Here is a 23,036-nt window from a genome sequence, read left to right on the forward strand (position 1 = left end):
GGAGATCATATATCCTCCATTGTAATCGTTTTAAAGATACAAACATACATTTGAGGGTCATGAGTAATATTTATTAATTATTTATTAAATTTATTACTCGCCTCTCCCTGGAGGCTTGAGGCGAGTTACAACATATAAAACCACAATAAAACCCATAAAACAGCAATACCTATAAATACTAAGCATAATAAAACAAGATGCAGCGAAAAAGAAGCTCAAGCCTTATCTATACTACCCCTTGATAACCCATTATGGGGGGGGGGAGACAGAGGGCGCTAATTGGTCTCAGCTACAGCTGCTGTAAGAGACAGGTGTAGTAGCATAGGACTGGCAACTTTCAGGTGGAGCCTGGAGTTCTCCCCAAATTACAAGGATCCCCAGGGGACAGAGATAAGTTTCCTTAGAGCAGCCTTTCTCAACTTTTTTACCATTGAGGAACCCCTGAAACATTCTTTAGGCTTTGAGAAACCCCAGAAGTGGCACAATCATGCCGAATATGGTTGGGAAGCACAGCTGTGTACATGCTCCCCCCAGGACCCCCCCCCCTCCCCACCCCCTCCAGGCCCATCACTGACCATTGGGGAGGGGCAACATATATACTCCCACCCATTCAGGAAATCCTTCCAGGGCTGTCAAGAAACCTGGCTGAGAAAGCCTGCCCTAGAGGAAATGGGAGAGTGGACTCAGTGGTATTAGACCCCACTGTGGTTGCTGCCCCCCCCCCCCCGGCTACACTCCGAAATCTCCTGGAATTTCCCAACCCAGAGAAGGCTGCCTTAGCTGTACCCGGGGAACCTCAGTCCACTGGTATTGCCACAGGACTGTAGATCTTTGCACCTTTGCACCTCACTTAGTGGTTTCGCCCTCCAAGATTCACAAGCAACAATGAGAAGGCTCTTTGTGAAAATGGTTTAGATCTGGAATGGCAAAACAAGTCTCTTGATTCTAAACTTGTAGTTAATGCCCAATAAAAACACCATAGCTGGACAGTCCCAACGTCTTTTAAATGACAGGCTCCAAGAGGACCGGTGGATTCATTTTCTGATTTTGCTGCTGTTTAGAATGGCGGCCATGCCCTGCAGTCAAGGAGAGGGGGCAGCAGGGGAGCTTAGCTTCCCGAAACAACACCTAAACACTTTCCCCAACGTTTTATTTGCTGCTCTATTAAAAACTAAAGTCTGGGGCTAATAAACAAGAGAGGCAAAGTTCAAGTTGCAAACTCGGTAAAACTTTGCCTGCCTCTTAAAAGGGACAAAAACAAAGTGAGGATAAAAGGATTGGAAAGGGGAGGGATTGCGCCTAGGCAGCAGTAAACGGATGATGATAATAATAATAATAAACAATAATTAATATATATACAATGTAATATTGCGAGGGTGGGAGTATCCAGTCCGGGTTTTGCACGCGCCCGTCTCTAGTTTCAGTTCCTTGCCTGCTTGGAATTGAGTCCATTCCATGCCTTTTTCCTGCTGTCCCCCCCCCCCCCCGGCTTAACTCCTCTTTTCTCTGCTTCAGTCATAAAGAGGGGCAGATGGCGGCGGAAATCCAGCCCGGGTTTTGCACGCTGCCTGCCCCCCGGTAGAAATAGGAAAATTCAATAATCAAAGCTAAGGGAAGGGAGGGGGGGAATCCCGGATCAGGGCAACTTTGATGGCGCATGCGCGCTCTAAGCCTCCATCCCAAACATACATTTCCCTGTACTTGGAAAGTCACCCAAAGCAGCCCCAAGTGCAGGTAAGACCTTCGGCTCTTCCCTTCCTGTCCCTCCTGCGGCCAGCGCCGGGCTCTTCCTCCCCAAGGGGCACCCATAACTCCTCGCTCTTGCACTTTTCCGCGCCTGGTCCCGGCTCTGGTGCCCGGGCTTGGTGCCCGAGCTTGCGGCTGCTGCCCCACCAACTCTCGCTGCCTTCTCTCTTCCCCCCTCCCCCCGTACGCGCCGGGCTTTTGGCAGAGGGCGAGAGGAGCGCCTCGAGCCAGGGACAAGAGGGGGCATTGCGCGGAGGGAGGGCGATGCAGCTGGTTGCAGCCCCAAGAAGGTGCTCAGCGGAGGAGGGAGGGGTCGTGGGAAGAAGGGGGCCGACAGGCACTTGCAGTTCATTGCGGCTGGGGGGAGTTGGGCTGCACAGGTCATTGAGCTCTGGAAGGGGGGGGGGCACCTATGTGCAAAGAGCAGGGCGGACGGCCTGCCGCTTTGCCCGCCGGCAGGATATGCGTGCATCCTTCGGAGGGGAGGGGGGGGCTACAGCGATCACTTTCCGCTCCCTTTACATGACTGGGAACTTTGTGGGCAAGGAGGAGAAGGATGCAGGTGGTTTTTCAGTGCCCTGGTTTGGGAGATAGACCGGGAAGTGCGCGGGGGGGGGGGGATTCTCGCAATTCCCAGGACTTTCTAAAATAGACCGGAGAAAGGTGGGCAGCGCGCGCCTACAGCGACCAACCCCCCTCCCTCCCCGGGTCTCTCTCCTTCTCCAAAGCCAGAGATGCTCCTCCGGGATGGGATGGGGGGGATTGGAAAGGTTGCGCCTGACCCTTTCCTCGGACTTCTGCATCATCAGTGGCTAGAAGGGGAAAAGGAAACGGCAAGCGGGGACGGCCTCGCTGCCTGCCCAGCCCGGTGGGCTCCCGAGAGCGTGGCCGTGGCTTGGCCGGGCTCGGGGGAGGGGGGCACAGGCGGCTGCCTCCCCGGGCAGGGAGAGCGAGACGCTCGCGAGCGGCGCTTGTCTTTCGGCGGCCGCTGACCCGCGCTCGGTGGCGGCCGGCGAAGTTTTGCCGAAGTGCTCGGGCGCGAGGCGGGGTGCGCTCTGCTGGCCCAGCGACGCGCTCGGGGTGCGGGCCGGGGGAGGGCGAGGCGAGGCGAGGCGAGGCGATGCTCCGCGTGCGCCTCCCCGCGCGCCTTTGGCCCCGCAGGCGAGAGAAGGCTCGCTCGTTGGCTCGCGCGGGCTGCCCCAGTTGCGGACGCCAGGCAGAGCTCGCGGCGGCGGCGGCGGCGGCCCAGAGTGCGCTTGTGGGGCGAGCGGGGTACGCGGTCTCCCCCACCCCTGGGCAAGCGGCGGGTTATTTATACCCGGAGGTATTTGCAGAATGGGCAGCTGATTTGCGCTCCGGAGGACCCCCCCCCCGCGCCGGCGACTTTCTTTTTCTGGGCTTTCTCTGCGGCGCTGGGGAGAGGTTGGGTGTGCTGGGGGCGCCCCGGGGCCTTTGGCGGGGAGGCGGCGGGCGGGGTCGCTTATTGTTTGGGTTGGCGGGTGGGGCGGGGGCTCGGCTCAGCGCTGGGGTGGAGTTGGCAAGGGCCGGGGTGGGGGGCGTCCAGGGATGAGTGGGGTTTTGGTGAACGCTCCTCTCCATGTTTGGACGCTCCCGGGACAAGGGAACAGGTGTTGAGCTGTCAGTCAAAGTTTCGGCCTGCCAAGAGAAAAAAGGGTGTGTGTGCCTGCGTGTGTAAAAATATTGTACGTTGGTTTTAAAAAGGCATTCAGCAGGGTTCTTGGCCCTGAGTTTTTGGGAAAGCCCTGCTGGAAAGATTTCCTGTCATATCTGCCTCTCCGGATGGATGACCTAATCCTAACCTCAGTAACAGGGAAAGAGAGAGCTTAGAGAAAGGTTTTGCTGTCCTGATGTATGGCTTTTTTAATCAAAGAGGGACACTGAACTTTTTCTTAGATCTTTTTAGTGTCTGCAAAAACTTAGTTCCCAACACTGGACAGAGAGGAGAGAGTCTGACACAGTGTAGGCTGTATGGTAGGGAAGAACTGATGGCTGGCATTAAACAAATCCTTGTTCAAGCGGCCTGGAACCTGGTGAATGTATGCCCGACATGAAGTCTGGCCTGGGGGCTGAATATTACATCGCTCTGCCCACTGCTTTCTTGAGCCTAGAGCAGGGAATTGGTACTGGTGGGATCTCTGGGCTGCAAGCGCCAGGTGGCTTAGGACTGGGAGTGGAACAGTGAGGCTGAGGCTGAGGCAAAGGCATGCTTTTTCCATAGGGTTTTGAGGAGGGGGGGTTGTTTGAATTCTTCTTGCAGCTTGCTGGTTGAGAAAATGATCTGAATAGGCTGTATCATGGGAGGTTTAATGTGAATAGCTGTGGTTTAGATCTATCTGGCCTTTGTGGGAGGGAGTGAAACTCTCTATGAACTTCATTAATAAACTCCATGTGTTTCTTCTTTTCAGTGTGCTTCTCTTCACCCACCCACCCCACCCCTTTCTCCAGGCCATATGTAACTTCATTAGGAATCACCTTAATGTTGCCCCTCACAGTATACTCTTTGCCCTTCCTTCCCCCCCCCTTCTCATTCTGAACTATATTTAGGGTTTTTTTTGTGCAAAAAAACCCGGTCTTCATTTATATCATATTGTCACAAGTTTTACTATCTCTTGACTGGCTGTGAAGGTTTTATGGGGCAAAATATGGTGAACTTCAGTAATCATGTTTCCTGATCTTCTGCCTCCTGTTTAATTTATTAGACTACTTATTTATTCTGTTGATAATAATCTGTTGCAGGTTTCTATGGAGATGTTAAACTGATCTCTTCAAGAAATCAAACTCCATATGTGCTAAAGTGTTTAAAGAACCAGCATGGGTTGCTTTGTTTTTCTTTACTTTCCTTGTTTGTTTTCAGACTGTGCCTTTTGGTTGCTTAAGTTGAGGTTTCCAAGTTGAGGTTTCCATATTGATGTGTGAAGAAAGGTCTAAACTTGAGGTGTGCAGCAAAGAGAGGCTTAAAAAAAACAGCAGGTAGTTAAGGGCTTCAGACCCTCCAAGTGGAATGGCTTACAACAGGTCTTCTTCTCCTTTGTGTGTCAGCTGGATTCTGATCTTGGAGGCAACAATCTGGCTAAGACCATTCTGCAGCACAAATAAAACTCCCCCCCACCCAGATGATGAGGTTGCCTTTCTCTCCATGTGTCAAAATAGGTCACAATTCAGATACTTCTAAAGCTAAACAGTAGATATTCAGGGTATAATTTTATTACTTGTTTTCTAAATGCAAGAGGTTCGAATCCAGAAGGGCTAATAATACATCAGAGGTTTTAATAGTCTTTGTTTAAAATAAATGAAAGGAGGGTATAAAGGGAATTTTCCACAGGAGCAGCTCTTAAGGAGAAGCTGAAGAGGCTTCAGTTCTGAATTGTCCAGCAAACACCCCACCCCACCCCACCCCCATATTCAGAACTCCTATTGTGCTTGTGTGTCTTGCTGTTGTTCCTGGGAAGCAGGATAATCTCAGACAAAATTAAGACAGTGGAACTGATTTAAGGGGCTCCACTTATTTGGTAGGTAGCTCTCTGGTTCCAAACTGATGGTGTTGCCTCTGGATAATTGAGGAGAGAGCAAAGTTGTAGGTGTCAGGATGTCTCTGACACATCCTTACTGTCTCAAGCTCAGTCTTGCTACTCTATCCATCCCCCCCATGAAATAATTTCCTCCATATATTTTATACACACTTTCCCCATTTCTTAGAAATCAAAACTACACAAAAACATTTACAAACTGCCACCCTCGACCGACTGCCGAACAACATAAACATGAGCCTAACCTGTCTGATGAAATCTACATCCTTGATTGCTTTTAATCTTATTAATTCTCTTGTGTGTTGTGTTTCTCCCCCCCTCCCATTGCTGCTTCAGTGCAGTTTGATCGCTATTCTACCCCCTTCTCTTCTTTCAATTTTTTTTGTAAGTCTTTTGGTTAGATGCTGGTCTTTTCTTGCCCCCCTCCCTTTTTTCATAATTTGAATTGCAAACTGGAACGACTGACAAGTGAAAAAAGCCATCGTGGCATGCAAAAAAGAAACACTGTGGCTTTAAACCCTGGAGTTTGCATATTCCCCTTGTATCTTTCCCCTTTGCTAATTATTGTGTTGTTTTCAGAGCAAATATGTCATATCCATGGCGACCAGGCAGGTTTATTGTCTTTCAGAAGCAATAGCTCACATAAGTAATTAATGACTTTTTTTTTCCTCTGGCTTAGGTTAAACAGATCATTCAAGGAAAGTCATCTCTTCTCTTTGCCCCCCCTTCTCTTCTCTTCCCCCTTTTTTTTTAGCTCAGTGACATAAGAAGAACATGAGTTAGAACAAGAAAATACTTTAACCAAGGAGTCAGCAGCTAATTTTTCCCTCTTCTCTACATTTATTTTAAAAGCTGCTTGTGTCAGTCTTCATACAGTTGACATTGTCATTTCTTACAGAAGAAAAGCTTTTATTCAAAGAGGGGGCTGAGGGGGGGGCTCAAGAGTGAAAATGAATCGTGGACTTAGCTGGTTACTCATGCAGCAGGAAAAAGTGGCCGTGTTGAAGGGGAAAGGTGGGTAAAATTCCTCTAGGAGTGTTACCTAGAGTGGGTAGAATTTTCTCTCCTGTTCCCCATGCCTCTGCATATTTATTGAAATGCTTATGATTGGGAAAACTTGGAGCATCTATCTACAAATTTCACCCACTTCCAGTCCTGAAAATAAAAGAATTTCTTTATCAAGTTATTTCAGGTGTGTCAGACCCGTTGTCCTGAATTATAATGTTAGTAATATTTTTCTCCCTCCTACCTGCAAGGCATTAGAAAAGCAAAATTTAACTTCTGGAGGTTTAACTTCTGGAAACTTTAAAGGTTGTGCTGCAAAGAATCCATTTTCTGCTAGGTAGGTTGATTGCTTTTATGCCTTTTCTCTTTTTGGTGCATGTTTTTTTTCAATTCAGTTCCTTTCCTATTAATCCAGAATGTGCTATCAGTTGGGAGCAGGGACTGGTTATTCCCTGCGATTTACTGAGATGATTGTATGTGGTTTGGGGTTTTATAGGATTTTTGGGGTCTTCTGTTTCAAGCATTCCCCCCCCCCACACACACACACACATACATAAGGTTTCTCTCATTTTGCTTTGTTCCCACAACCACTATAATATCATTTCAGAAGGGTTTCTACATGATCTGTCTCTACAGATTCTCATGAAAGAAAGAAGCTTTTTGACTTCCACAAACAAAAGCCCCCTTTTTTAAAGGCTAGTTTTAAGGCTAGTTTTTGCCTTAAAGCATGTACATCAGCAAGGGTTCCATACTGCATAATAATTTTTCTTAAACTTTTTCTATAAAAAGGTTTCCTGTTTCCTATCTCTTTTAGGGTAATAGCCCCTAAAAGTCACCAACTCGGTCTCAGTTCCTTTCTACCCCTTCTTTTCCCCCCTGCAGATGTGACTGTGTCCCAGCCATAAGGTGTTTAGAGGGTAGTGGATGCATTGCCATGACAGGTGTGGTGCTGGAAGTTTCATACCTTGGTGCAGTTGGACTAGGTGGTCTGTCTCCCCTCTCCCGTCCCTATCTAGATTAAAGTGACACACCGGTTGCAGGAGGGGATGACAAAACTGCATAAATGAGCAGAAAATATACCTGGGTTTCTCAAAGAACAGACAAGGTATCCCTGTGTACAGAGTAAATGAGACCTCGTGCTTTTTAACATCTCTGTCAGAAGACAGAAAGAAGGGAAAGGGATGAAAAGTGAACAGCAGGTAAGAAGAAGCTTTCCTGACAGATGGGACATTCCTTGAACACTGCTTTGAGGGGGTATCTTCCATTCTATCATACTGGCTTTCTTTGTTTAATTCTCTTCTCCCCATATAAAGAAGAAAGACTCTTTCAAAAGTTGCTTTTGGGAGAGCATCTGAATGCAGCTGGAAATCTGGGATACTTTCCTGTGATGCCAGTTGGTTAAAAGGTTGTACAATAAGAGACCAGTTTCCCCCTTGTTTAAAATCACCTAGCTAATAGAAGAAGAAAAAAACTTTTTGGGGGCAAATAGCTGAAAGTTAGTTCTGTCAGCTCTCATTTCCCAGCGTTTCTAGGGAAATGTGACGGCTTTTACCTGTAAGGCAGAGACGTTCCTGGAGAGCATTTATGTCTTCCAAGTGTGTTGATGTATACAAACAAGTGCAGAAACATGGGAGGGGAAAGGGCATAGTATGGGGTGGGGGGGAAGGACCTCAAGTTAACTTGCTTCGGTGTAGTGCTGCAGCTGAAGAGGGAAATGCAGGAGTGTGTCGTAAATTTTGCTAAAATTAATCAACCGTTTAAGAGCTTCATGTTAACGAGCCTTTCCAGGCAGGCAGCCTTCCTTTTTCCATCTTATTCTCCCCCCACCCATTTCAAAGTCCGAATAGGAGAGAGTGAGAATCTTTTGATGGGGGGGGAAAGGGGGGAAATGTGTGGGGAGAAAAAATTAGCTCAGAAATAATAATAAGGGGGGGAAACATCTCCTTCTTCCTAAAAGTGGGGGTTGGATTTATAGAATGTAAATCCTCAAGTGTCCTTGATCCATATTGTCAGGGTTTTTAATTTTTTTTTTTTTTTGGGTCTGGTTTGTCCTGTGTGCCTTTGACAGAAAAGGCACGTAGAGCGAGAGAGCGACGGGGTGGGTGGGGGGGAGAGAAAGAGAGGAACGTGTTCTCAGCTTTGTAGCTCATTATCATTCTTAATAAGTCTTAAGGAATAAAGAGAAGCATTGAGTGTAAATGCTGGGTAATCCTAACACTCCTCAAGGTGAGAGGAGTCTTGAGGACACAGAGAAAGAGAGAAGGGGAGGGGGGCTGGTTGTGGGAGAGATGGGAACAAAAGGGATCATTTTCCCTGGACATGTTGGCCAAACAGTTGCGGGATCTTCTGTCACATGGAATTCTGCTCCACGGGACCTGGGTGCTCCTGGGGACAGTTCTAGCTGAGTTTGGGTAGAAAGAGCTTTCTGGGGGTTTAACCACTGCACGCTGAAGTGCTCTGTGTGTTTCAAAGGCCTTTAAAAAATCAGTTTCTGGGATTTTGTGTTCCCAGTTTTGCTTTCCTAAATCTATGTGAAATAGTTCCCCAATATGATTTAATTTTTTTACAACCAGAGAAGTTGCTCCGGAGAGGCTAAAATGATTTTTTAGTTGTTCTTGATCCGATCCCTTTTGTCTTTTACTTTTGCCCCGTTCCTACAACCATCTCTGGCATGGTAGCAAACTTCCCATGCTGTCTTTTAGCCTCTGCTGCCATTTGCTGAGGGGGTTACAAGAAGGTTGCTGCTACATACCAAATTCCAAGCAAATGGTCTTTCCCCACACTGTGTTATACTTGAAGCCACTCCTGCAGTGGTGTGCAAAGGTCTAATTCATGTAGGAATTGACCTTCCCCTTATCAGCGCAGAATATGGTACCCTCAGTCAGAAGTTAGCATCAACAGTGCTACCACATCAGAGGGCTGTGAGAACAAGCCTCCCTCTGGATTGAATCTGACATAATGTCTGCTGCTTTGCAGGAGTGCTTTGAAATAATTCCCATAGGAGAGGTTAATGTCAGAATGGAGTATCCACCTAGATTTCACGTGAAGGTCTTCCAAGGAGAATGCTAGTTTAGTTCTATTTCTTGGTCAATGACCTTTCCTGCAGAAATCCACGTTGTTTTCCATACAGATCCCTCTGTAGATTTTGTCTCAAAGTACTTCTGGGATAAAGAGCCATTAGCATGAGCATAGTTGCATTTTCTCTCTCAAAGCCCTTGCCCCCTTCTTCTCCCTTCGTCCTGTTGTCTGGGTTCCTATCATTTATTACACTTCATTTCATTAAAATAAAACCTTACCTTCAGCTGCTGCTGCCGCCTGGGTTTTGTTTTGGGTTTTTTGCTAGTGAGAAGAGGACATATCCTGAGTGTGCAGTTTTGAACACTAGGTGGCTTAAAGTTATGGGAATGGCTCCGTGTGCTGGCTGGAAGAGAAGCAGTTGCATCTGTCGGGTGGGCTTCTCTTATTCTAACTTCAGGCAGTGGGAGAACTCATCAGCTCCTGGTGAAGTGCAGGTGGCAAGAAAGTGGCTTTTGTTTTATACCTGACAGCATCAGTACACCCTTATAGTCCTGATATTAAACAAGGCGTAGAAGGGGAAGAGAAGAAGAAGAGCTACTTCTTTGTACGTTGCTTACAAACAGCACAACTTTAACCCCGTGAGGTAGGTGGGGCTGAGAGAGCTTTAAGAGAACTGCTCTGTGAGAGCAGCCATAACAGAACTGTGACTAGCCCAAGGTCACCCAGGTGGCTGTATGTGGAAGAGTGGGGAATCAACCCATATTAGAGTCTGCCACTTTTAACCACTATGCCCTGCTGGGAGGGCCACAGGCTTTGATTGATATGGTACCAGTCAGGGGTTGGTAGCTTTTGCAAGATTGTTTTGTGTAGTGGCTGCCTCTATTCAGCAGTGGAATAGGCTGCCTAAGGAGGTGGTGAGCTCCCCCTCACTTGCAGTCGTCAAGCAAAGGTTGGATACACACTTTTCTTGGATGCTTTAGGATGCTTAGGGCTGATCCTGCGTTGAGCAGGGGGTTGGACTAGATGGCCTGTATAGCCCCTTCCAACTCTGTGATTCTGTTCACCAAAGGGCTGTTTTCAGAGCCCTTTAGGCTGTCCTTAATTTTCACCCAGCCACCTATCCAGAAGAAGAAAGTTTTTTGCATCCTGCTTTTCTGTCTTAAGGATTCTCAAAGTGGCTTACAATTGCCTTTCCTTTCCTCACAACAGGCACCCTGTGAGGTAGGTGGGGCTGAGAGAGTTTTTTGACTATCCTGAGGCCACCCAAAAGGCATCATGTGGAGGAGGAGTTGGGAATCAAACCCGATTCTCCAGACTAGAGTCCAGCACTCTGATCACTACGTGGCACCACTATACTTCGCTGACATTCAGTATTCTCTGGCCACCCAGTAATCCTAGGAAGCCAGTGTCATACTAGCCAGAGCCATAGCTGTGCCGGCCCCCAATTCTTTTATTTATTAAGTACTTTTGCTCTCCTTCCAGAATGCTTAGGTTGCCTCTTCTGCTATATTCTCACAAACTTGTGGTTGGTTATGCCGAGAGAGAACATTACACTTGATGAGCTTCATGGCAAAGTGGAGGTTTGTCTGTGGATCTCCTAGATCTTGGTATAGCCCACTACACTAGCATCTCAAGCATTAAAATGTTAGATGATAGAAATGAGACCTGTGGCTCAGTATTTCTCCAGCTTTGCACTTGGACATGTTTGTTGTTTGAAGCATCTGGCCATGAGGCTGGCTTTCCCTAAAGGCAGGCCAAGTTTGGGGGGGGAAGCACACTCTCCTGCCTCTCTCCTTGTAAGTGTGGGTGCTTGAGACACCTTGCTTTGCTTCAGAGATTGTACTGGCCTAGGCCATCCAGTCAGAGCAAGTTCTCTGAAAGTGGGGCTTCCAAAGTGTATCAGTTCCTTCACTCGTGTTGCATCCTGTCCATGCTTCAAGAGGACTTTTGGCCTTCAAAATAGTCTTGCTGGGATAAGGAGGATAAGTGTGACCAGGGAAGCCCATCATGGAGTAAGGAGCTCACCCAAGAGGTGGTGGTTCACTAGCTGAGGTCAAAGGTGAGACATTGCGGCAGCAGACGGAACCAAGCTTATTGGAGCAGAAAGACCAAGCTTTTTGTAGAGCCCCTTCTGCCCTTTCCATCAGGTGCAGAGATTTGTTTTCATTCTCTCTCTTACGCCCCAATCCTTTGGGAGGGGGTAAACAACATGTCATTACTCATCAGACTATTCCAAAAGTTCATGGAAGAGGATAAAAGCGGAAGCTTGGAATGTCATAGCGGAATTCCGGTGCTCTCAACCCAGTGCGTCCATGCCATCCAAATAAAGATTTGCTTTTGCAAAGCTTTCAGCACAGAGACCCTTTAGGGCATGAGGAGGGGGCCTTATTTGCCATTGCTGGACTCTCATTTGTGTTGAATTTCTACTCATGACAGTTTCCTGAAGAAACAAATGAGCGTGAATTTAGTGGGGGACTCCATGCATTTTTGTAGGGCCTGTGCGTGCCAGGGAGCTCTCTGGTGGATTGTACCCAGTGTCGGTGAATGAGTCATGCAGTGCAGTAGGGATACCGTCTTGCCTGCTGATGCTTTAGCAAAAAGTTCCTTTGATCATATTAGAAAGGCTCTCTGGCAGTGCCAAACACTAACCCTGGCTTTCCACCCAGGGAGCTCATATGTGTCCATTGTGCAGGCAGCACATTTATTGAAAGGGAATGAAGTGTCCAGCATGCCAGTGTGCCCTGTTTCACTGCTTTGTGCCAAAACACACAATCTTATTTCGGTAACTGTGAACTTTTGAAGAGGTTAATTTCCATGACGAACTCGAGGCCACGTGCCTGATGGATTTATCTAATTAGACTGACACTTTTCTCTTTTTAAAAAAGGAAAATTAAGCTTAAGTCTTTTAAAAGCACTGAATAGTGGGGGCGGCTGGTACGGAAATATGTGGGATAGAAGTCGTGCACAGGCACACACAAACAGACTGTTTTCCAGGGGAAGGGGTGAGCTGCTTAACTCAGTTTAAACTCTTCCCCTTTCTTCCTCCCCCTCCCTCTGTTCAGTTTTTGTTGTTAAAATAGGTTTCAAAGGAATCTCATTTAACATGAATGACTTTTGTAAAACTCTTTTTGCATTTAAGGGCTGGAGGGGGAGCCAACTTGGACAAGTATATTTATTTCAAGGTTTGGTTTTTATTTATTATTTGAAACTTTCTACTACACTTATGAAATGAAATGCCATTGCAACAGCAGAACAGTTATTATGTTAAAATGCATTGTGAAATGCAGACCAACTAAATCAACTACAAGCATAAACACTTTCCAGATAGCCAGAGTTCACAAGAGTCCAATCCTGCCAATGTTGCTGGGCTTGAAAATCTGCTGCTATCCTACCTTAGCTGGTTTGGAGATTCTTCTTCAGGCAGCTGGAGTGAGCAGGTCCATAAGAAGTGTCTAGCTGGATCAGACAGATTCTGCCTACTCTAGTATCCTTTTTCACACAGCCAGTTCCTCTAGAGGCCAACAGAGCAGAGAGGCAGCAGGTGACCTTTCCCTGATGTTACTATCAAAGGGTAATTTGGGTCTGTGAACAGCTGGGTTTGAGTTCCATGGCACCGTAGAGTTCTAAGGCGCTACTGGATTCAAATCTAGCTGCTTTCCTGCTATTGTTTCTTAGGGGGACTGGTGTACAGAAGTTTGTTTTTTCTGAATTGTGGAGCAACTTCTGTGTGATTGGATTTCTCATCAGTTTTCATATGGTCATGATAGACTTCTGAAATTATTGGGACGTTTCACAGCACCTTCTTTTCATGCAGGAGATTCTAGGGTTCATCCCAGACTTCTCTGCTCAGAAGAGTCCTAGTGGAAGGGCTGGGCTGTTTTGTGTGTGTGCCTCTTGGTAAATTGTGGTGTTGCTAGGTTTCAGGGGTCTGTGGTGTTTGTTTATATCTCTGCCTTTCTTGCCCAGTGAGGGTACCTGAAGAAGTTTACAAAAATGAAATTACACACAAAGTACATTAAAACTCCTGAACCAAGCATATCCTCTAAAAGTAGCAGGCTTATGAACAAATAGCAGCATGTACAAAAAAGGATAGGAATAGGCAGAGTTTGCCTTAGCGGCCCAGAATCCAGCATTTGGCCCAGGGCAAGCTAGCTACTGCCCTGTTCTCTGCTCTTCATCCTGTGAGCTGACCTGTGGAAATTACACTGCGTTAATAGTAACACATGTGTTTTAAAGTTGTTGATTTATTTAAAATATATATTTATTAGCCACTTGCATAGCTCAAGTCAGCTTACAACATAGATAAAACTCAGAGTAAAATATATTAAAACATGAAAATTTAAAATCACAAACTCAGAACTTCTAGTAAACTTTACCAAATGCAGTCCTAAATAAAAACATATTGATCTGCTTCCTAAACATAGACAATGGAGGAGAGGGAGAGGCACATCACCCAGGGCAGGCTCTTCCATAATTGTGGGGCTGGAACTGAAAAGGCCCTATGTATCCATTGAGTGATCTTTGATGGATGAGACACTCAGTAGCTTTGTTTTGGTATCTTACTGGCAATGTCTTATGTTTTGACTACTGGCTGTGGGTGAGTGGTGGTCTGGTCCACAGAAGCGTTTTGTGGAGAAAAATAGGTAGCCACAGTTTTAAAAAGCTGAGCCCAAGTTTTTGAACAACTTAAACCCAAACCTCTGCTTGCAGGCATCATGGGTGCTTGAAGAGTTCTACTGCTTCTGGGAAGTCGTATCAGACTTCTGACTGAAAAAGACTTGACAGAGTGTGTGGAGAATTTTCCCATATTTCCATTTATGCCACCCAGATTTATAAGAATCATAACAATGCCTGGCAGTGAGAAATCGTGACGGGAAAAAAGCCTGAACCAGAAAATCTGGATTCTTCTATATTCCTAGGATAACTTGATTCTCAGTAGCTGGCCTCTGTCATATTACCTCTAATGATACAATGCAGATGTTCTAGAGACGTTTAAGGTTCTGTGTGTGTGTGTGTGTGTGTTGAGGGTGTTGGCAGGAGTCTGTGCACTTTCTTAATGTGGAACATAAATCAAGTTTGCATCTTGTAACCTGCCAAAAATCATATTTCTGTTCTCTCATGTTTCATCCTCATGGTGTCTTCTATATTATCTATATAATAAAGAGGTATATGCAGGGCTTCTTAGTCCAAAGGTGTATACAGACATTGTGGGCTCAGTTCAGACGTAACATGGAAGTACAGTTTACTGTAATATAATTGTAATTTTGGAAACCAGAATTCAGCTTGCAGATATAAATTAAAAATTGAACTAACCCTCCGTAAACTTATGAGTGATACAAGAATACACTTTTTTACATAAGTAACCTATGGCATTGTCACCTGATGGTGTTTTAGACGACTTCAGAGGAATATTAAATGAATTCATGAAGGAGATTCCTGTCACTCCAGTACCCAGGGCGGTCAGTGGTGATATGTTCAGACGTACCTCTGAATACCAGCCAACGGTTGAAGAACAGCAAGAAGAACACTTCAAGGATCTCAGGTAGCAAGTGTTGGTAAACAGCCTTCTGGGGAGAACCACAGCCAGTCAGAGAAGATTGTCCTGAACTAGTGAGCCCAGTTAGTCCACATAAGGCAGCATTACATGTTCATATATCTTCTGCAAGGAGGTGACAGATTGGATTGGAAAGCACATTATTCCCAATGGCTTGCCTTTTGTTACAGGCCTTTAGAGTGACTCAGAAGTTCTTCTTGCTGCTAACACCTGTTGTCCTTCGACCAAAGGCCAGCTTAAAATTTCAGATAAAATTCTGCTGTATGTGAGTTTACCCCCTCCCTTTTCAGGTGGTGCTGGTTGGTTTTTCTCCTTTATTTATTAAAGGTGGGGCAGCAAAAAACACAGAGAGGCAGGGGGAAGAAAGCCAAGGCAGGGAAAGCCAGGTGGAACTCGAACAGAGCACAAGAAGCACAGGAGTCTGGATAAGGTTTCTTTATGATTGGCTGGTGAGAATGACAGAGGGAGGATAAAAATGGCGACAGGTAGAAGGACAGAACCCGTGGGCTCTTTAACCATGGCTGCTGCCTCTAATTGGCTGCTATTTTTACACAGCCTAAGATGGGCAACATCTAGGATTGCCAGTTCTGGGTTGAGAAATAGCTTGAGTGCTGGGGGTAAAAATGCAGAAAAGGGACCTCAGCAAGTATAAGACACTACAGCCCACCCTCCAAAGCAACCATTTTCTCTAAGGGAACTGATCTCTGACAGCTGCAAATCAGTTGTAATTCCAGAAGATCTCCAGACCCCACCTGGAGTTTGGCAATCCTGGCAACACCTGGGGTTGCCTTATGTTGTCAGACCAGGATCCACCTCACCACCTGGCTTGCAGCAACTTTTTGGGACTTTGGGGTGTTTCCCCAACACCTGCTACCTGAGATCCTTTTAACTGGAGATGCTGGAGATTGGGCCCATTTGTATTCAAAGGCAGTGTGTTTTATCACCAAGGCATAGTTCCTTGCTGCGTAAATGTTGCCTTTCATGCAGACCATCACTATGGAAGTGAAAGGCTAGGGAATAGATGTGTGCATTCGGTTGTTTGTGCTCAACTACCACACTGGCAGAAGTGCAGAAACTGCCACTGTGCAGGGCTACTATGAAAATCTAGTTTCAGAGGCATAGCTGTGTTGTTCTGCAGTAGAACAGCTAGATTTGACTCTAGGAGCACCTTAGAGACTAACAAAATATAAGCTTCAGAAAGCCACAGCTTACTTTGTCAGATACATGATGAAATGACTTCTTATTCCCCCCCTATATAAGGACTTGGATCTCTGTTCCAACTTGCATCTGACAAAGGGAGCTTTAACTCTTCCAAACTCTTGTTGGTCTGTTAAGGGGCTACTGGACTCGAATCTTAACTATGGTAATCTAGTTTTTAGTTTTCATGGGGGAAAGAAATATTTTTAGCTCTAAGGGATGTGGGTAGTAGTGGAAAGTACTGTCAAGTTGTGGCTGACTTACAACAGCTCTGTAGGGTCTCTGAAGCAAAAGATCAACAGGGGTGGTTTGCCATTGCCTGCCTTTGTGCAGCAACCCTGGATTTCCTCAGTGGTCTCCCATTCACATGCTCACCAAGGATAACCCCACTTAGTTTCTGAGATCTGATATGAGTGGCCACCGAGGTCCTGGTAAGATGTGGAGGTGAGCTCAGCAGTGTGAGAACAATGCCCATTAGAAGGCAGGGTGGAGGGAAAGGGGGACTGCAGAAAGTTAGCCGTGGCCTTAGACATTCTCAAGTCTCCCACTGAAAGCTGTGGGTAGTCTGAAGCTCCCGGTAAGTTGTCCAACAAGTTTCAAAAATATGTGTTTTTAAAATTTTGCTTCTTGTGGGTGCTTTACCTGCTCATAATCAACCGTACCAAGAAGCCCAAGTCAGCCAGTCCTACCAGTAATGCATTCTCAAATCCCTTTCCTGCCCCACACCATCCGGCAGTTGCTTGGCCAGTGTGAAAAGAGGCCATCGAGCCCAAATTGGTCCTTTTTGGAACATGTTCCTACAGCGGATGGCAGAAGATTGACTGTGCATCGTCTTCTGTACCGGGAAAATGCAGCGGCCCTCGGGGGAGAGGCTATCTTTCATAATAGCGTATCCCGGACGTTAGAGGCCTGACTTGAGGAGAGTGATTTCAAAGCCACCAATGTGGAGATTAAGGGGGATGAGAATGTAAATCTTAAGTAAAAAGGTAATTGAATGTAATAGCAAACACAGCGCAGGCTATGTTAATTTTAGCTCTTCCCTTGGATACAAGGCGCTGTATTAGTGTTTTATTACCATTTTGTTTGCTCTAATAAAATAGTAAAATTTATTTCAAGGAAGTTGAACGATGGTTTTACAATGCAAATTTAAAGAAATTGGACTTTTCATTTACACCGCTGCTTTTTTTCTTACAAAAAAAAAAAAAGATCCTGAAAGGGTGTAAATTAGTCTCATGAGCCCTGGGTTAAAAAAAACATCACTATGGGGGCATGACTGGGGCTGTGTGTATGAGAGAGCTGGAGAATTAGAAAGTTTGATATAGCTGTAAAGGGAGAAGAAGAAATGGCAGTCCCGTAACCCATACGTGTGTGTGTGTGTTTCTGGGGGAGTTTGAGCATTAAAATGCACTATGTTGAAATAATTCCACTCCTTTCATCAGAGCTGAATGGTGGCAGAAAATCTTTGGGCAACCTGGCCAGCATTGGGAAAGGCCCGATCAGGCAACAATCAAGTAGGAATTTTGTGGGAGGCCAATAAAGTTCTGTTAATTTTGCTCTTTGCATCAGTAGCAGGCGAGGTAGAGTCCACCTCTGAGGGCCGCGTCTCTTGGGATCCTAGCCGGAGTCTGAAAGCTCCAGTTTGGCCATCCTCGTCATTGTGTGTCAGCCTCCTCGGCAAAGCCAGTCTTTGCTTCCTATTCTGCACGAGTCGGGGAGAGCACTGTGCCTGTGTACCAAAGGATTTAGACAGTCCATTAAGCGGGAAAAGAGTGAAACTCCAGGTGGATTTCAATCAAAAACTATAATTACATGAAACAGTAAACGGAAGTGTGTGTATGTGGGGGAGGGGGGGTTGAGAAGAAAGGAAGAAATGGATTACAAATGCTGCTCTGAGCTCCTCTAGCTGGTGAGCCAGATCTGTGCCTCTTTGGTACAAGGGTGCATGTGCCGGCAGTCTTCTGCTGCCTCCCTCAGTTCCCTGTTCTATTTGTGAGCTTCCCTCCCACCCCTCAACCGCTTTGATGCTGGTGCAAGAGAGGGAAGAAGAGACACCTGTTTGCACAGGGTTGTGCTGTGTCAATGCACTGACTGGAGAACGTATGCATCTCTTCTCAAGCTGGGCCAGAGCCCCCAGCCCCTCTTTCTTTGTTTGCCCCACAGGGATGGCAAATGTGGTGACTGTGGCTCTAAAGCAGCAGCATCTGGGCTGCAATTTCCTGCAAAGTTGGGTGTGTTTATTTTCTTTGGGGGGTTGGTATGAGGTCACTTTAAAAAGCAAGTAAAATGGTGCTTATTTCGAAGGAAGAACCAGTAGAATTCTGCATTTTGAATGAAAAAATTGTGGTGCATTCTGACAAGGAAGAGGGCAAGTGCCAGTCAGCTTGTAGAGGGGATCTTTCCTCCCTGCCCCCCTTCAAGGACACATTGACTTTCCATGTGGAACCCTTGCTTTTTCATTGAGCCTTCCATCCCTCAGGCTGGGATCTTTTGGACCATTCTGGATGCTGCAAATTAGACAGTACTCCACGGGTGTGCTCCCTTCCTGGGTTGCAGAACCCGACTTGTCTCATCTGTCTTCTTTTCTCGCTGCCTGCTGGCCCTGTCTGTGGTCTCTTTCTGAGTGTCTCATTCTCATCGCTGCTTCCTCCCCCCTCTTTCCTCTTCCTTCCTGTCGGGGTCTTGGTGTGTCTCTACCTGTCCACCTGCACACCTGAGAATCAGAATTACTTTGGAACAGCTGATGTTTCTTTCCCTCCAGACGGCAGGGATCAGGCTCTAAATCCCTTGCCGCTGTCTTCCCAGGCCTGCTTCCTCTGATGGCTTTCCAGACGCATAATCCTGGAGCCCACTGTCTCGCTCAACCCTCGTTTGATCCCCCATTTTAATGCAAGCCTTTCTTCCCCATTGAAGTTCAACTGCATGTAGAGGCTGGAAGGCAGCACCTTCCTCCTCCTCTTTCCCTTTCCTTTCATGAGTGCCACATCATTTGGGATGGCTTTACGTACATGAGATACATTTTAAGTATGGAATCTAGATGAAGGATCGACAGATATGCAAGTTAAAAGCTTGATGCTTTTATCATAAGTACAGATACATTGCCACTGAATGTGGGAGACGTTTCCGCTGAATGGTCTTGTACTTCATGGTTGTCATACATGGAGGTACCACCTGATACGCCTGGGGTCGGGTGATAAGCTTCATGTTACAGCCACTGAATTATAGCCATATATATGGGAGCCAGTTATATGGATGGGGTGAGAGGAACGTTCCAAAATTTTAAACAGACTTGGATTGGTGGTGTTGGAAATGGCCATCAAGTCTGAGCCTCCTTAGGTGATCCCCTAAGGTTTAGCCAGCAAGAGACGAGGAGAGGTAGTTTGCCCTGGCCTGCCTCTGTGTAGCAAGCCTGGACTTCCTTGGGGGTCTCCCATCCACGTGCTACCCAGAGAAGACCGTCCTTAGCTTCCAATATCAAATGAGATTGGGCCACCCTGGACTGTACACGTCAGGGGTATTCCAGGAATACAGTCCCTTCTCGCCCAGGCAAGCCTGATCCCATCAGATCTTGGAGGTTAAGCAGGGCTAACTCTGACTAGTATTTGGGTGAATGACCCCCAAGGATTTGGGTGGTAGTTCTTCCAAGGACATTAGGGGTCATGACACAGAGGCGACTGTCAATGGTACCACCTCCAAATGTCCCTTGCCCGGCTGCCAGAATATCCCTGGATCTCCTGGCCACACTCGACGTGCTCTACGATAATATAAATAATAAGTCCCTACAAGTTTGTCTGTGCACATTTTGAGCTGATCTTTCCCTTAACTCCTCATAGGCTTTTCTCCTACCAACTTTGACAAATCCAGCTCATGGTAGCAGAAAAGAGGGTGTTTGTTGTGGGGGTGCCACACCTCTCCAAGGGATGCTTGGTCAGAACAAGCATACCTGGAATTCAGGTGTTTGGTGTAAACTGTTCTGTTTTATTAGTCAAATTCTTGCCATGAGTATACTCATATATAGACTTCCCCGCCTGTGTTTGATTCCTGCTGCTGTTCTCAGCTTTTCATTGTTGTCTTGTGTTTTTCTTTGTATTGGTTTTAAAGATTTTTAAGCCATGTTGAACACTCATAGTGGGAAGACAGGATAGAAATGCTTTAAGCAATTAGGAACACTATTTATTTGAGGCAACATGATGCTTGAATACCAAATAATAATTCCTTTTCAGGCATAAACACCAGCGCCAGTCTAAACTGGTCTTTGCTTGGCCCCCATTACCCTGACTGTTTTGGGGGGAGGGGGGAAGCCACATGTTCTATCAAACTGCGTTAGCCACGAAAGGTGGTAGGAATTAACTTTGCCTAACCAAAGTGTTCAGCTAGAGTGGGGTCTAGGGGAGGGAGAGACTGTGCCATGTTGCTAGGCACTTGGAAGGGGGTCAGATACGCCTAGGGGCAGCTTTAGGGGATGGGCAGCATGCCTGAGCTACTGCAAGTGCCTCTCTTCTCTTATTCAGAATAAAATGGACTTCCCGAATTACTGAATGAGGAAAGGCAATCCTGTGTCCCAACCCTCAGGATGTTCCACGGCATAGACTTTCATAATCTTGCCCACAGTGTGCTGATACTGGTCTACTGGAACTTTGGGGGTGAGCCATCACAAGGGTATGCTTAATCCTAGCAACCTCATAAGAGGTGAATATATCTTTTAAAATAAAAAATCAATTTATATCCAACCTTTAACTTAACAAAAGTGTTGCCTTCTCCCCAAAGGATCTACATGATAGAAGAGTTGCTGGTATTTAAGATCTTTCTGTTGCTTTGGAGACATGCACCCATGCTTCTCCTGGAAGATTGTGAGAACTGCATGAGACCAGATCTCTCCAGGAACTGGGGCGCTTCCTCTCTTTAGGGGCAGGGTGTGGGGTTTGTCAAGTCAACCTGAGTCAGGTTCTGATACCCTTGTTGGCGCTGATTCATACTCATGCAGGGTTTGCCATCTCTGCCAATTTCATCATACCGCATGATTTATTTATTTCTCAAAGGGTGGCTCCTTTATAGAGCTGAAACTTGAAAGGCTTGAAATGGCCACAATCTCTGACGTCTATTTCAAAAAGAGAGATTCAGGTGGGTTGCTGTGTTGGTCCAAAATAGAAGAACAAAATTTGAGTCCAGTAGCATCTTCAAGACCAACAAAGTTCAAGATGTAAGCTTTTGTGTGCACACAACAAGGTGCCACCGGCATCAAGCTTCTGTTGATATGAAAAAGAGAGCTTTGTTTCTAGTCCTCACTGTTTGACAGAGAAGGCCTGAAAACTGTGGTGGCAGATGGAAGCCCGATCCAGCAGAAAACTCTCAGATACATAAATAATTGTTTTGTGTGTGTTATCATTTAATTTTGACTATTTAAGGTTTGATCTCTGTCCGAATGTTAGACAGAGCAAGAGGCCTGGTGTGGTGCGAATGCAGCAGGAGGTGCCTTTTCCCCATGCAGAGACGGGGATGGGGAGAGAGAGAAGCTGCACCTGTCCCGCCTTTGCATGCCCTGTGCTGCAAAAGGCCCGCGGCTCTTGTGAGATGAGGAAGAGGAAGGCGGGAGCCTTCCTCGTGGGGCGGTTTGAGGATAAACAAGCTATGAAGAGCAAAAGTGCTGAGCTGAGTTAATGGCTGATATTTGTATTAAGCTCTGTATTAATTATACATGCTTCATGGCCCAAGCCACCCACACCTTCCTTCCTATCTGCAAAATCTCTTTATTACAGCCTGCCTTACCGCACGGGTGCAGGGTGGGTTCAGGACTGCTTTTTTCCGTCATCGTTGTTGTCACAATGGCTGCTGCCCTCTGTTCAGTAGGGTCTCCAGTCTTGTGCATTGAAAGGAAAACCATAGAAATTTAAACACCGCACCAGAAAACCTGGTTCTGTCTTGCTGGTCCCCCTTTCTTGTGAACCCACTCCTTTGCTTTCCTTTGACTTATGTCTCTCTTCCACCTTTATTTTGCCTGCCTTTTGAAGACATTCCATTAACAGTTTTCCTCCACATCTTGTTGTTTGTACTCTGCAGCACAGGGAAATCATATGGAGGGAAATATTACCCCAAACAGACTCCACTGGAGGCTCATATCTGGGTTTATAGATCCAAAGGTCAGTTGGGAGTCTTGATAAAGTTCCAAAAGATCATGCCAAAAGGCCTTGTATGTACAGGATCCTGGTCAATAACCACAATGGGGGGGGGGGGCTCTTTGTGAATGGAATCGGGTTTGAAGGCCAGGGCTGCCACTCCCAAACTCCAGAGTGACTCGATGACCTGTTACAATGGAAGCTGCTTTGATGACATTGGTTGCCAATCCCCAGGTGGAGTCTGGAGATCTCCAGTTTTTGATTGATTTCCAGTCTACAAAGATCATCCCTCCCGGAGAAAATGGCTGCTCTAGAGGGTAGTCTCTATGACATTGTAACCCCACCCCTCCCCTGCCTCCACCCCCAAAATCTCCAGGTATTTCCCAACTCAGAGCTGGTAGCCCTGTTTGATTATGGTAACTGGGATTGAGGCAGTACTGGAAGAGTGTTGCTGTCTTAGGAATTCTCTTAAATTCTTCAAAAACAAAATTGCTTTGTTTTTCTCTTAGTAAATTGAAAAGGTGAGATTCTGATGTACATAAGCTTTAATGCCGGCCTATTGAATATTGGCTGATCTCTTTAGCAATACATCCTTTCAGATTCCATCTCGTCCTGCTGGTTTTGTAGGGATAAAGAGGTGGAATTCATTAGGAAAACTTGTTTACAGCATAGCTTTAGTCACTGAAATACTCCCGGTTTCAAACTCTTACCATAAGCTGCTCATTAAAATATAAAAAAATAAAATGAAGCAACAGGTTCCTTTCTGTTCTCCCCATCCCTCCCTTACAGTTTAATTGCATGATTTTTACATGGTGTAACTTCTGGAAACGCCCGGCATGGCTCACAGAGAGCTGTTTT

General features: G+C 46.2%; 1 protein-coding gene across 2 annotated transcripts in view; it reads left to right on the forward strand.

Annotated features, from left to right (window-relative positions):
- Window positions 1-1,624: 1,624 nt before the first annotated feature.
- Window positions 1,625-23,036, forward strand: part of CASZ1 (castor zinc finger 1) — a 214,626-nt gene continuing 193,214 nt past the window's right edge. The window contains exon 1 of one of the 2 annotated variants that reach the window (XM_077311515.1): window positions 1,625-1,734. The gene's annotated coding sequence lies outside the window, so the exon portion shown is untranslated. Of the gene's footprint in view, window positions 1,735-2,856; window positions 3,071-23,036 lie in introns of those variants that run through there. The other variant, XM_077311516.1, reaches the window with a different exon arrangement.

This window comes from Paroedura picta, chromosome 15 (assembly GCF_049243985.1).
Source record: "Paroedura picta isolate Pp20150507F chromosome 15, Ppicta_v3.0, whole genome shotgun sequence".
Taxonomy (NCBI): domain Eukaryota; kingdom Metazoa; phylum Chordata; class Lepidosauria; order Squamata; family Gekkonidae; genus Paroedura; species Paroedura picta.